This window comes from Vespa crabro, chromosome 5 (genome assembly GCF_910589235.1).
Source record: "Vespa crabro chromosome 5, iyVesCrab1.2, whole genome shotgun sequence".
In the NCBI taxonomy this organism is placed as follows: Eukaryota; Metazoa; Arthropoda; class Insecta; order Hymenoptera; family Vespidae; genus Vespa; species Vespa crabro.
The window spans coordinates 4,485,173-4,498,063 of record NC_060959.1 but is presented as its reverse complement, the minus strand read 5'-3'; positions in this window follow the sequence as shown (position 1 = coordinate 4,498,063).

Genomic DNA, 12,891 nt, shown 5'->3' with positions numbered 1-12,891 from the left:
ACCGCATCATTTGAGAAAATCGAACGATCGATCGAGAAATTGAAATTGAAATTGAAAAAGAAAAATGTAAGAAAAAAATGGATCTTTCAAATTGTAAGAGTAAGTAACTTAATATCACGGAGGTGTATATTTTAAGTGCAGATAAATCATGGTTTCACAGATCATTTGCCACAATGCTGTTAGGTCATCGCTGTCAGTAACACTCGTTCGATCCCTTCCATTTGTAGAGGTGGATGAAATTATTTCAGCGTGTGCGGCAGCACGATGCAAGCAGAGGGTGGAACATCCAAACGAGCGGATTATACGTTACTAACTTGGAATGCACTCTCTCCATGACTATGAGTTCATGGATAAACACAGAATATATATATATATATATATATATATATATATAGTATATATATATATATCGTATATATATATATATAGTATATATATATATATATATATATATATATACACATATCGTAGATAAAATTATATTATTAGGAAAAATAGAACGATGTCATTCTATTATAGAAAAATAGATTTTTTTTAAGGCGAAGTAAAATAATTTTTTTAGCATTATATATATATATATATATATATAATTATATTATTATATTATATATAAATATATATATTGTTATATAACATAATTATCCTGTTTATATATTAATTTCTTTTCATATTAGAATATAATATTTTTAATTCAATATAAGTAGATACGAGTATATATATATATATATATTTATTTATTATATATGTAATAGCCATTATATATTATATATATAAATATATAAGTTCATAATAGACAATTAAATGTATTCTTACTTAACGTTTTATCAAATATACGTTGAAAGAAGTAAAGCTTATTGGATATAAATAAATTTCGATAAGAAAGACGATTCGTCGTATTACGAAGGACGTAATGATCTCGTAGTGATATCTCCGAGAACGAGAAAGTACGGTATACGGACATCGCGACATTTTCCCTTCGAACGATCGAATCATGAAAAACGGAGAAGATTGGAAAAATGGTGAATTCTATCCTCAGGGACGAACTTAACTCTCGTCCTTGCTTCGATTGATTATCATCGAAGAAATTTGATATTTAACTCTTTCTTTCTCTCTCTCTCTCTCTCTCTCTCTCTCTCTCTCTCTCTACTTATCTATTTATCTATCTATATCTCTATGTCGATGTTTATAATAAATTATTTGTTCATACTAAAGAAAAAAGGGAAAAAGAAAAAATTACAAATAAACATGAAAAAGACAAAGAAAAGAAAAGAAAAACAAATAGTTAAAAAAATCGACGAGAAAGACGAGCATATAGATATCATGATCGAGGAACAAAACAATAATACTTCGAACAATGTCTAAAACGTTGAGGATACTATTTCATTCGCAGCGGCACGAATATCGACGTAGGATGTCATGTATATATTTTATTTCTATTCTTTCGTACACGTTTTAAACATTAATCTCTGAATTGTTTCAATCGAGAACGTATGTACGTAAGTACTTACATATATATGTGTAGAAAGAGAGGGGGAAAAAGAGAGAGAGAGAGAGAGAGAGAGAGAGAGAGAGAGAGAGAGATTGAGAAAGAATGAGAGAGAGAGAGTAAAAAGGGGAAAAAGACCCTAACTGACTTACCAAAATTCTAGTTATTTTTTTTCAAATACGTATTAAATTTGCAATGCACGTAGTTACTATAAAATATCTCAATATTGATTTCAGAGAGCTGATTCATTTTTTCGTAACAGTTCGTCACGTCTGCTTCGTGCAACTATCTACGATATGTACCACCGAATCACATATTTACTATATAGGTATATATATATGTATATATATATATATATATATATATATACACATAGATAGACACACATGCATATATTGTAAGCTGTGAAAACGATGGTCCGATAACATCGGATATTCATGAAAATTACCTGACAACCGTCAAACTCCATTGACATTCGTCAAATAGAAAAAAGGAATTTTTATATACTCATATATATATACTATATACATATATATATATATATATATATATATATATATATATATTTACACATATATATTTCGCATTGTCACGATTTACGCTTGACTGGATCAAATCATATCAAGGTTCGATACATTTTTCACTAGATATTTTATACAAGATAGAGAGAGAGAGGGAAAGAGAGAGAGTACATATTCACCCCATATTATTCACCGTTAACCTTTTCATATACATATAAGCTCTATACAATACACACATACACATATATATATATATATATATATATATATATATATATCTGTGTACAGGTATGGTGATGTATATATATATGTTCCAATAGTCTATTGAAATAATTAAATACTTAAACACGGCTCTTCTATTTTCTTTTTTCTTTTTATGTTCAGTCTCTCTCATCAGAATTCATTTACTCATTATGCAGACATTTTATTATTCTCTTCTTATCTCTTTAAAGGTCATCTCAGTTATTCTCTAGGATACATAAAAAGACAAATGATATTAACGTGATATTTATAAACTAAATGCGAACAGGTTTTCGCAATATTTATAATTAGACGAGGCCAACAACTAATTTTTTACTCTTTCCCTTTTTCATTTGTTCAGAGCCAAGCTTATATTTACAATCATCTCGAGCGAACGTCCGTATGGACACTATTATATGAGATTTAAGATAAACGTGCAGAGATTCTTATTAGAATAGATCTTCTTTAAAAAAAAAAAATAAATAAAAGGAAAAAGAAAAAGATACAGAAAAAAACGAAAAGAAACAAAAAAAAAGAAAAAAGAAAAGGAAACTTTCTCTAACGAGTAAAGTTCTATTAACTTCACTTTAGAAAAGTCACGAAAATTTAAGAAATAAATGACATCAAAATTCTATCCATCGTATCATGTTGTAAATACGTGTGTCCATGAGGTAAGAAATTCTATCGTTGAGATCAAAAAATGTTCAGAATCAGAATCAAGCCATTGGTACTTCTCCAACGAAGAGAATTCGACATGGTCGTCTTTCATAGATTTTACACGAATGTGCACTCAACGTGGCACAATGAACACCCGGTGACTAAGCCACGTTTCCGGTTTTTCGAAAGAAATCCTCTACTCACCCCTTGGTAATGCGTTTGTACCAACACAAACTAGAATAGTATATATACATGTGTATATATATATATATATATATATATATATATATATACACACTCATATGTACGTATGCACGTTCACATTTGTTCGTAATCATTCACTCAAAGGACGCTAACATACTATCGATACACCCACCCATCCTACTTATAAATTACTTCACTTTCACCATTACTTTACGATATCGAATCGATAAAATATTAATGCGTGATTTATTACGAATGGTAGTGACTTAAGGTCTGAGGAAGAAAGAAAAAAAAAAAGGAGAAGGAAAAAAATATCGAATGTCGTTCGATCCTTCCAATTACATTTCGATCTAACAATTCGCGGTCTTACTTACTAACACCATCCAACAATTTGCGGTCTCACTTACTATTACGATAAAGACAGTAAGATAGACAGACAGACAAATAGATAGATAGATCGATAGAAAGACAAAAATAGATATATAAAGATTAATAAATAGATAGATAGAAAGAGATAGATATATAAATAAACAGATAGAGAGGGAATGAATAATAGAAAGAGAAAGTAAGAACGTGATTATATATATGTTTCCCTGACAAATAACCGAACACAGCTATTCTGGTTTGGCCCGTTCGCTCGGTTGGGCGTCGCAGGGGTTGAAGAGAGGGTGACTGAAGGGAGTAGGAGGAGAAGGAGCAGAAGGAGAAGAACATAGAGGACGAAGCGTAAGAAGGGTGCGGAACGCAGCCCTTGCAACGGGCTGCGAGTCTTACAGCGTTAATTGCAAGTACTTCCCTCGGGGTACCGCAACCGGTACAACACCCTCTTACACTCACTCTCTTTCTCTCTCTCTCTCTCTCTCTCTCTTTTTCTCTCTTTCTCTCTCTCACTCTCTCTCTTTATCTCTCTTTCTCTCTCTCTCTTACGTATACACTCTCACTCTCTGCGACCAGTCATCCTCCCTCTCTTTCTCAGTTTAAGGGTACGAAGGGATGATTCGCGCACCCCTTTTTCCCTTTTCATGCTCGCCCGGGCCCTTTCATTCCTCGCCGGTGGTTAAAATATTAGGATTTCCCTGAGGTCTCCCAGTCCTCTTTACTTCTTTCCTCCGTGTCCTTCTCTTCCTCATCCCTTACTCCTTTACCCTTCGACGACTCTCCTCGAGAGCTTCGAAGATTTGAATCAAAGGTATTTTCTCTCTCTTTCTCTCTCTCTCTTTATCTCTTTATCTCTCTTTTTATCTCTCTCTCTCTCTCTCTCTCTCTCTCTTTATCTCTCTCTCTCTCTCTCTCACTCTCTCTCTCTTTATCTCTCTCTTTCTCTCTCTATGTCTGTCCTTCTCTCGTATCACGAATCACGTTACTTTTATTCAAATTTCGATCAACATGAATAACGAAGATATAGATAGATAGATAGATAGGTAGATAGGTAGGTAGAGAGAGAGAGAGAGAGAGAGAGAGAGAGAGAGAGAGAGAGAGAGAAGGGAAAAAAGAAAAAAGAAAAAAGAAAAAAGAAAAGATATGAAAAGAATTCTCTCGGCTTTTCACGTAATTTGCATTTTGAGTTCAATATTCCACGCGATGAAAATAATTCACTGTTCATAAATCAGACGCATAATATCGTTGCAGCGAGGTAAAGGTACCGTTATCTTCTCATCCTTCTTGATCCTCCGGAAAATGGTCTCTCTCTCTCTCTCTCTCTCTCTCTCTTTTTCTATCGTCCTTTCTCTCTTTCTCTTCTTTTTCGTTTTCTCTCTTCTTAGAATCTAAAGCGAAACTTACGCCGTTCAAGGGTGACTCTCAACCATAAGGAAGGGAGATTGGGGTTCTCACAGATAAAGCGAAATAAATAGACAAAGAAAGAAATGAAAAAAGAGAAAGAGAAAGAAAAAGAGAAAGAAAAAGAGAAGAAAGAGAGAGATAGAAAAATAGAAGGAAAATGAGAGAAAAAGAGAGAGAAAAAAGATTTTGTCATTGGTTAGTAAGAGATAAAGATACGCGAACGGTGGTTGGTTATGGTGATGCACGGTACCAAGTCACTTTCATGTCGAGGGTTCGCGTTTTTCTTCCGTATACTCATGGGTTCTCGCGCTTGCGTATCCACGATTATTAAAGCCTTTACGTGCGAGGTTGGTGTGGGCTCGGCATGAGTAAAAGGGTGCGTTGAATCGGGTGTTATTGCTCGTTAGTCCCCCGGAGAACGCGGCAACGTGACCGAGAAATTGATGAGAACGTGGAGTTTGTGAAGTAGGAAGAGATATAAACGTTTACCTACGATCTAACCCTCCTCAATCTCCACTCTCCTCTTCCCTCCGTTCTCCTATAAGTGCAAATATAATGTATTAGGTATTTGATAAATTAAGATTAAGATTAATTGAACGCACATGAATATTTTTTGTTTTCCATTTATGGAAACAGAATGATTAAATATATACTTTTTTGTATGTCGAAAAATAGTAATAAAAAAAAAAAAAAAAAAACACGACACTCATATATGTTTATATTAAATGTACAAATATGTGTGCCATCAATGTTAATAATATCTGTACATAAGTATTGATTAGTTTAACATTTGATTTAATATTCGTTTAAATACTTTCCTTATTTGAATCGATTTTTTGAAATGAAACGAATGACATTTTCGTCGAATTAAATGTCATCGATATTGATAATACTAATAGATATTAATTAGATAATAATGTTCCTTTAAATACACATTATTATTCGAATCAATTTCGTGCAAAAATGATAAGACAAAAATTTTTAATGAAACATTAGCGCTATCGATATTAATAATATACGTATATCGATAAGTGTTGATTTAATTGAATATCAAAAATATTTTATTAAAATGAGACAATTTTCTTCTACTTTCTATCGAATAAGGAATGACGATCAACATTAAAAAATAATTGTAAGTAGAATCACAGTACTAATTATTTACGAATTCGACGGTCTCGAACTTCGTACTTTAAGGGTACGACTTCATTATCTCCCATGGGAGCAACTGTGACAGACCCCTCTTAACAGGACACCCGTTGCTTGGCACGCGTATACATCTACGTACATATAGTCATGTATATACCTATACATATATATATATATAACCCATACATACGTATATCTATAACCCTAATAGAGAGATCGCACTTAGAGGCGCGTAAATCAGAGTGCATTATAAATGCCACGAAAATTATGCGTTTGGCCGATTAGGGTAGGCATTATGTGGATGAACGAATATATATGAAAGGTTTATCCAATCACGTCACAGTCTGAATCCACTTTAATACAAAGCAATTTAACTCACGCGTATTGCGAAACGCTTGTTAAATTGTAGGTAAAAATTTCGAATGAACAAATTTGTGAGTTGTATAGCAATTCTTTTTCTTTTTTTTTTTTTATCCCTTACGAGAATCTATCTTTTCTTTTCTTTTTCATTCCGATTCTTTCTTGTTTCTTTTCTTTTCTTTTCTTTTTTTTTTGTTTCAATCTCCTTCTCTCCACCTTCTTCTTCTCTTTCTTATCGAGAAAAAAAGAAAAGATAAAGACTTATTTCGACGTGGCAAATTTATAGTGTGAGTGCTATGTGTATATATACATATACATATATATGTACGTTCGGATGGACTAACAGAAGGACCGATGAATACGAAGCTCGTCAAAAAGAATTCGGAGGAGAAAAGATGAGAGGACCGAGGAGGCCAGAAGGAAAGCTCTGCAAAAGCTTGGTAAAGGGACGTCGAGTGTCTGACAGCGTTTCTACAGTCTGTGTGTTAACACTTCGCGCCTCCCTTTTACGTATTACCACCCCTTTCTCCTCACCCCATTCTTTTTCTACTCATCCTTCTTCTCTTCCTTCTTCTTCTTCTTCTTCTTCCCTTCCTCCTCTCTTTCGCCTCATCCCTCACCCGACCACCCCTTCTACCCCACGTTCCCCTTCCTTATTCCATCCCATCGTCAAGTCCCTCAACGCACTCAAGAGAGAACTTTCGGGAAGGGAACAACTTACGCATCTGAGTCTCGTGAAATAGCCAAATATATATATATATATATATATTGTATGTATGTATGTATGGCCGTGTATATGTGTGTGTGTATATGTATGCATGTATGTATATCGGGCCGGTGAAATCTCGCAAGGGGGATACAAATCGGCCCTGTTTAAATGAAAAAAGTTTCGGGCATTTTTCTGAAAAATGCGAGAACGCGTCGTTTGATCCCCTCGAAGAAAAAGTAGAGTAGATAACAATAGTGAAAGGGAGAAAAAGAGAGACAGAGAGAAAGAGAGACAGAGAGAAAGAGAGAGAGAGAAGTAAATTAGTACTTTCAAGAGCTACTCAAGCATGTGATTACTTTTTCGTCAAATCTTCAAAGAATGAGTTGAACTGCTCCAAAACAAGGTCGAAGATATTTTAAATATATATGTATATATATATACAAGCGTGTGTGTGTGTGTATCTACATTGAAAAATTGGAATATCTTGTGAGGGACTGAAACTATTAAAAAAATTTTTTCATAGAATTGTTTGACATGAGAGTACATAACATAATGTACCAATTTTTTTTATAAGTAATGGGAGGAATTTCAAAGGCGAATTCGTTTATTTAAATATAATTATATATTTTTCTTTTCACAGATCGCTGGCATTTATCGAGACAAATTCAACGACGTATCATATGATATCATTAACAATATAATAAAAATATTATGAATTACATTATAAATTTATGTGTTCTAAAGAACATAATCCTGTGTTACTGGTTGCAGGCTGATAGACTGCATCATCAAACTTCTTACGAAATTAATTATGTTTTCTTAGGTCAATAGTTATAGAAAGAAGATAAGAAGTTCGTTCTTCATTTACAAAATGTTATTGTATTAAATGGTATTATATTGTATTTTAATATTTCATCTTTTATTATATTGTATTATATTAAAGTGCAATTTCTATGATAAAATAAAAATTTTTATAATTATCAAATACAAGGTATTTATAATGTACTATAGAAATTAAAGAAAATAAAAATGATTTATGTAAAAAGGATTATATAAAAAGAATTTATTCTTCTCACTCAAAAAATCAGTTTTTCTATATCAAATTTTTGATAAAACGAAAAATTAACTCGCAAATCTAGTATTGTATCAAGATCACATGATGAATGAAGAGGTGGCGAAAACATGCCATCTCCAGGTAAATTATTCTTTCCTCTTCAAAAATTCAAATTCTAGAGAGCACGGACAATTTCCTTGCAAATTGAGTTTTGTATCAGGATCACATGACGTATGAAGAGGTACCACTCAAGTCCATGCCACCTCCAGGTAAGTCATTGTTTCCTGTTAAAAAATTCAGATTTATGACAAAGCAAAAAATTTTATCGTAATTAGAACTTTGCATACTTTTTATCATTCTGAAATTTTATTAATTTTTTCTGATCATTTATCCTGGCTTCTTTAAAATATTGTATAAAGATCAATTTGATTTAAGGAAAATAATGGATGGATTTAAAAAAGAACTCATTTTTGTTCACAATAAACATTTATTTTCATTGTAATTATTTATACGTAGAAAACACAATATCTTTTTCTTATTATGTGTATATTTATTTAATAATATAAATTACGACGTCATATAATACAATATTAAAAAATTTGAATCCATTTTGTATGATATAAGGCATAATATATAGGTATAAATATATGCACATGTATACAGTGCAGTTTATTTTAATCGATTCAAGAAATTAAAATCATTAACTATTATATAATAGAAAATATATGTGTTATTAACTTCGAAAACTTTGAAAGAAGTCGCGAAGAATTTGAAATATTTTTTTCCTGAAATAATATTTTAATTAACAAGATCGACTAACGTACTATGCAAGAAAATAAAAGCGAATAAAAGAAAAAAAATATAATATTTAACAAACGTTCCGATAATAAAAAAAGAAATTACTATTTAAAATCAGTTAAACAATATACTATTCAATATGACGCCTCGAAGTTTGATTCACGGAATTAAAGGAATCGTCGATCTCGCGCAATCGATTCCGCATCCTACTGTAAAACATTCCGCAGGGAACGAATACGGAAATTCTCACACGGCGCACCGATTGGCATAAAAATACGCAGGGAGAACGGCGAGAATAGCGCGAAAGAACGTTAGCTCTCGTCGAATAAAACGTTGTTCTTCATCCATGAGAAAGCTTTATCGATCGCTTTCAACGTTAAAAAATTCTTGAAAGCAAAAAAGAAAAGAAAGAAAAAGAGAGAGAGACAGAAATAAAGGAAAAAAGAGGGAAAAGAAAAGAGAAAATAAAAAGGAGAAACTTGGTGACACGAGGAAAAAACCAAAAAAAAGAAGAAAAAATACAAAAAACCATTGGACACTCGTCGATTGTTCATTAACCACCCTGTGCTTGTCCTGTTATTTTAATTGTCTACTAGATTTGATGAAGATATGATCGACGGACGGACCTTTTATACAATATATAAATACAAATCTTAATGAAACTAGCAGCTTTTTTTTTTTCTTTCTTTTTTATTGTGTTTGTTCTTTGTTTTTTTTTTACAAAACAAAAAAAAACAAATAAACAATATACGCACACACAAACACGCGCACGAAGAGTTAGTTTAGAAACGATAGAGAAGGAAATAGCGTAATACATGCAACCCCCCCCCCCCAATCGTATCCGTAAAACGTAGATTTAAGCATCAACGCGAAGGCGAAGTGCTAACATCAAACTTTGTTTGCCCTTAGTCGAATGCATCAATCTCGAATGCAACTCACGAGTTCGCTTCGGTGCGAGACTGCTTGTTCGTAAAGAGTACATAAGAGGAACAAAGATAAATAGATATAGAGAGAAATAGATGGAAAAAAAGAGAGAGAGAGAGAGAGAGAGAGAGAGAAAGAGAGAGAGGGAGGGAGGAAGTTAACTGCATCGTACGACGAGTGCAACGCGTGCAGTTCCATCTTGGAGTGCAACGCATGCATCCCTATCGACGAGAACGACAAGTACCGAATCGTACACGTCGAATATATACTGGTATGTGTGTATATGTGTGTATGTGTTCGATGAATGCCATGGACGATTTCAATGAAGCAAACTCGAAGGCATAATGCGGGGAACATCGAGTGAGAGAGAGAGAGAGAGAGAGAGAGAGAGAGGCAGGGAGGAAGAAAGAGAAAGAGAGAGAGAGGGAAAGTCTACCGTATTCTGTGAAAAACGAAAAAATAGAAAAAGAAAGAGATAGAGAGAGAAAGAGAGAAAGAGAGAGAGAGAGAAGGAATGAAAAATAATTATTAATAGACTTTCAATGAAAAAAAAAAAAAAAAATAAAAATGAAACAACCAAAAAAAACAAAAAAGAATATAACTCACTGTGATAGTGAATGTTGTATTTAAAACGTAGTCTTATTTGAATAGCTGCATTATCGATCGAAAAGTCAATTAGAGGCAGATGAAAATCGTTCCGTATTGTTTTCTTTTTTTTCGCTTTTGTTTCTTTTTTCTTTAATTAATACCAAACGATTATGATAAATAAGAAAATTTGTTGGGGTGGATTTTTAATGAGATGAAAGATGAAAGGTTGGTAAGTATTCTCTCTCTCTCTCTCTCTCTCTCTCTCTCTCTCTCTCTTTCTCTCAGATGGATTCATGAAGATTCCTGCGTGCACTTTCCCGTACGCGCGCGCGTTCTCTCTCTCTCTCTTTCTCTCTTTCGACGTCGGTACGACCTCAGCATGATGGGGTGCAACGGCCTTTAAATCCCGGCGATTTAATCACCGTCGAGTTCCAAGGACGCGACTATGACTTTTACGTTAAACTTCTCACTTTCCTGGTGACAACGATTGGGGGAACATAATCCGGTGTTACCTGACAGCATGGACAAACCGTTCTTTTTGAAAGAAAAAAAGAGATTTCACATTTCGCCCTTTAAATCTTAATTATCCGAGAAAAAGAGAAAGGGAGAGAAAGAGATAGATATAGAAAAAGAGTGAGAGAGAGAGAGAGAGAGAGAGAAAGAAATAGATATAGAGAAAGACAAAGAAAAAGAAAGACAACACTCGACAAGTTCGAGTTTTTAAATAAAATCGATTTAAACTCAACCGTTTGCTCTATTTTAAAACTAACAAGAGAGAGAGAGAGAAAGAGAGAGAGAGAGAGAAAAGAGAGAAGAGAGACTCTTATACTTGACATGTTCGAGTTGCTAAAGACAACAAATCGATTTGAACAATACCTTTTAAAACTGATGAGAATGATAGAGAGAAAGAGAAGAGAGAGAGAGAGAGAGAGAGAGAGAGAGAGAGACAGAGAGAGACAGAGAAAGAAAGAGAGACAGAGACTTATACTTGACAAGTTCAAATTATTGAAGACAACAAATCGATTTAAACAAAACCTTTGTTCTCTTTTAAAATTAAGAGAAAGAGAGAGAGGATGAGAGAAACACTTATACTTGACAATTCTGATTAGTTAAAGACAATAAATTGATTTTAACAATGTTTTCCTTCGATAGACAAAGATAAATAGATAGAGAGAGAGATAGAGATAGATAAATTTCTATCTATCCAGATAGATATCTATCTAAATTCATAGAGAGACAGAGAAAGATAAAGAGAGAGAGAGAGAAAGAGAGAGAGAGAGAACGGAAGAGAAAGAAATAAAAAGAGTTATACTTAACAAGTTCGAGTTGTTAAAGGCAATATATCGAATAGAAGAAAACCTTTGTTTCCTTTTGAAATTGACGAGAGAGAGAGAGATAGAGAGAGAAAAAGACAAAGAGAGAGAGATAGAGAAAGAGACAAAGAGAGAGAAAGAGAGAGAGATATAAAGATAAAATATATGTCAGTTAAATGAGACAATCAATGAATACATGAATGAAAGGAACATGTTAAAACTCAAATGCGTAACTTGGGAAAGAAAATCCGATATTACAATTCCCGTATTACGGTAATATTCCGAGAGCTTGTTAACCGGCAGAGCCAGAGTTCTCGTTCGTATTTATGAAGATAACTCGGTCGCGAATCCTGCGCGAGACAGCAAAGGGACGATGGGGAGACAATTAATTGGCTGTAGTTGAAGCGTCCAAAGCTGAACGCGTAGCACCCTATACTACCATCTACGCGTCCTAAGCGAGACTTTCCAGACTTGTATTTCCACAGAGAGAAAGGTCGAAGTTAATCCTTTCAACCGATGGAGTGACACACCAATGTGTAGATGCGGTATATGCTAATAGCGATCTCGTCTTCTTTGTATGCACAATCTTTCATCTCCAGGTGAAATGTCAAGTATGTAATGTATTTTTTATATATATATATATATATATATATATATGTTGTTTCATATATATATATATATATATATATATATATATATATATATATATATATATAGATTGTTCGAAAAGTAGTTATGTTTCTTTCTCAACAAAAGCATTAGTTGTATATTTAAGCAGCTAACTTCATTCTAAACTGTATTGTAATTATATATTTTGAAAGCTAATATTTGAAGACGTATTTGTAAATAATTTTATTTGATTCTATACAATTGTTTTTTTGTTGGTGTCCTATTAAATATGGAGAATTAAAAGCGATATTTTCGCCATATTTTCTATATATATTTTATATATGTGATATATATATATGTATATATATATATATATATATATATATATATATATGTATATAATGTATTTTTGTACATGAACGCATTAAGGTACGGGTAAAACGTTTTACGGAAAATTTACTCTATGTAAATATGATGGCGAGGTACTTTTAATGTGAATA